The sequence below is a fragment of the Odontomachus brunneus genome, unplaced genomic scaffold, assembly GCF_010583005.1.
Source record: "Odontomachus brunneus isolate Ranch 3 - 2012 unplaced genomic scaffold, Obru_v1 Obru_scaffold_172, whole genome shotgun sequence".
Classification (NCBI taxonomy): Eukaryota; Metazoa; Arthropoda; class Insecta; order Hymenoptera; family Formicidae; genus Odontomachus; species Odontomachus brunneus.
The window spans coordinates 658,971-662,664 of record NW_022639622.1 but is presented as its reverse complement, the minus strand read 5'-3'; positions in this window follow the sequence as shown (position 1 = coordinate 662,664).

The following is a 3,694-nucleotide window of genomic DNA, read 5'->3' as shown; positions in this document are numbered from 1 at the left end:
TGCCCCCGTTATAAGCGGGTTAGTCCTGATAGAAATGGTACCTCCACGTGGTTCAGGATGGGTAACGCAAAATCCATTTCAAAATATTGAAGTTCCGTAAATTTGAAATTAAAGAACTCTTTCCTTTATGACTCTAGTGGATTCATGTGTTTTCTTATCGATAGAATCCTCTCACTTGCGTTTTATTGTTTTCCGAAAATCCCACGGTTGAAGTTCCAAGACGATCTCTTAAAAAATCAGAATTTACTACTATGGTCCGCCATATTGCATCCGCCATCTTGAATTTCGGAATTCTAATGTTAATTTCGTAATCAGTGAGTCCAAAAACCTTTATGTTAGAAGTTTTAAAATGATCCGTTGGAAAACAGTAAAATACGCTACATGCGCCATATTGAATCCGCCATTTTTGAAAAAACCTAGGGTGATGGAGCAAAACGGGACCTGGATTCGGATTCAGGGGCTCAAAATACATACCGGAAACCTACTCCGGTCCGAGTAAATTTTTGAAAATTTTTTTTTGTAGACCTGTGTTATCAATGTTGGAGTAAAAATAAATATTTTTACCAAACGAGCTGCAAAAAAATATCAAAATTCGAAAAAGGCCTTATTATACATAATTACCCGAAAAAGAACCATGAGTATTGAAATAGTAGATAGTATACCGATCGTCGACAGTACTTCCACAGCAGCACTTGAGATCGATATTTCGGCCAAATATTTTAATATTTTAATATTTAATTAAAATTATCTGGATGACTCACAAACCATTTTAATGATACTTTATAACCCTTCATATGAAATACAAACGATACCATACCGAATATTTGTTTTATTTACCTCCGGTCATTATTTGTGGCTAAATACATGGTTAAAAAAAGAACAATTAATTACAAGTAATAGAATGACTCACAAATCTTTTCAATTGCACTTCAAAACTTTTTATACAAAATACAAACGATTTAAAAGAATAGTTTTCCAACCGGAGTTTTTTTCCGGTCAAGTACATACAAATGTACATGAGTAGTAATGGGTGCTTTCCAATTGCTTAACATATCTTGACACATACGTACACAAAACAAGTTTATTGGTCGTATATTATCTAAAATATCTTGTAAGATAATATACAACCAATAAACTGGTTTTGTGTAATACAGAAACATAACTGGGAAGTACCTAATATAGAGTGCTTTTCAGTTGCGTACATTGTGTTACGCAAAACCAGTTTATTAGCTGCATATTATCTTACAAGATATTTTAGATAATATGCGACCAATAAATTGGTTTGTGTACGTGTGTGTCAAGATGGGTGTTACGTGTAGCAATAGGATTTCCAATCGGATTAATTGCAGTGATGTAAATAGTCTAGAGAGAAAGTTTCCTAGGCTAATCGGATTACCAAATCGTGTCCGTGAGAGATGGGTCGGATTAGCGGATGCAGAGGAACGTTGCGTACATACTTTTACATCATAGAAGCTGTGGTGAAAGGGCCAATAGGACCAAGCTTGAAACGCTATTGAGAGAGAGAGAGAGAGAGAGAGAGAGAGAGAGAGAGGGAGAGGGAGAGGGAGAGGGAGAGGGAGAGGTAGAGGGAGGGAGGGAGAGAGAGAGGGAGGGAGGGGGAGAGAGAGAGAGAGAGCGCGCGTACATACTTATGGCTCCTACACACAGGTCCGCGCGACAACCAATCAATATGTTGTTTTTTCGTAAAAGCTAGAAGGTTATTACGGAAAGCAGCACATTGATTGGCTGTCGTGCGAACTTCCGCTGCGCGGCAAGCATTAAGCTGGTGGCACATAGAAAAATTTAAGCAGTAAAACGTAAGCAGTAACCAAATTGACCAATCACAGTCATTGATTCTTCTTACGGTCTAAGAATCAACGACTGTGATTGGCTAATTTGCTTACTGCTTAAGTTTTTCTTTGTGCCACGGCCCTTACTGCGTCCTGTGTGTAGGAGCCATTACGTCTTTTAAGAAATAAATATTAAGAAATAAATAGAAAATTAAATATGTGCATTATTATTTTTATTATAATTAACATGTATTCTTTTGCAGATGTATATAGATAAATAAAGGTTAATTTATATTTTACTGATATGTGTATATTAAAGAAATAAATACATCTTAACCTAAAGTCATGTATATATGCATACCAAATTGACTCTGTTTAAACGTTCCTTTCTCATTTATTTCCATAATTCCTTAACTCTGAAAATATTTTATATTTTAATAAACTTATATGTTAACGATTGAGGCACATTTAGGTTAAGATGTATTTATTTCTTTAATATACACATATCAGTAAAATAGAAATAAATTTTTATTTATTTATATACATCTGCAGAAGAATGTAACGCTATTTCGCGTTCCGTGCGGGATCAGCTGCGAGTCGGTGTGGTCCGGATTCGAGCAGATGTCAATAATCGTGAAGACAGTGGGATGGATAGTATAATAATATATATTGTCGATTAGATGGCTATTTACAATGCGTATGTACAGGTTGAGTCGACGCCGTTGGCTTCGCGCGCGGGTTTTTCGGGTTCGCGCGTGTTGATGTCTGCTGTGGCCGTGCTCGGCTTTAGGACCGCTGGCGGTCGCGGGACGCGGGCGGTCGTGTGACGCGTCGATCGTGTTGTGCTTGCGGCACGATGTTGACGTTTGGATCTTTAATTTTTGGTCGCGCGAAGAGAGCCGTTACTTGACGACCAACACGGCTCTGCTGGCGTGATGCGTCGGATTTGGCGTTGCGGTTATGCGCTACGATGCGGTGCCGCGGGGATCGGTTTCCCCGAGGCGGCGGTGCGGCTTCGCGGGATCGGCCTTACGAATCGAGTAAGGTGACGGATCGGTACGCGAGAATGTAGGCTTTACGAAACCGACACGTCTCCGCGAGTGTCGACTCTACGAATCCAACGAGTCGACGGCGCGGTAGCCGGTACGGATTTAATAAGCCTACGTGGATGTCGGCTTTACGAATCCAATAAGCCGACGGAGCGGTAATCAAGGATGTAGACTTTACGAATCCAATAAGTCTACGCGGATGTCGACTTTACGAATCCAATAAGTCGACGGAGCGGTATCGAGGAATGTCGACTTTACGTATCCAACAAGTCGACGGAGCGGTGACGAGGAAGGTCTAGGAAACGGTGTTCTAGTTAGCGGTGTTCGCGAGGTGCTAGTGCTGTCGGAGTCTGAGCTCTGTTCAGCGGAGTGCCTCGGAAGACTGCTCTCGCTGAGCTTTTCGTGCGGTCTTTTATACTACTTTTAACATGCTATCGTGTTGTGATATTCGCGGTCGGTCGGCGATGTTTACATTGTCGCGTGTTCGGTTTCGTGACGAGTCGTTTGATTTTATCGTTATTACGGTTCCTGTTCTATTTCTATTTCTCTTTGTTTCGCGAACGGCTCGTTACAAGAATATACATTAATTGTAATGAAAATAACAATGGACATACTTATTTTTCTATTTATTTCTTCTTAATATTTATTTCTTAGGAGATATAAGTATGTACGCAATGTTCCGCTGCATCCGCTAATCCGATCCGTCCCTTACGGATACGATTTGGTAATCCGATTAGCCTAGGGAATTTTCTCTCTAGGCAATTTACATCACTGCGATTACATCAATCCGATTGGAAATCCGATTGCTACACGTAAACACTCAAGATTTGTATGTACTTGACCGGAGAAAACTCG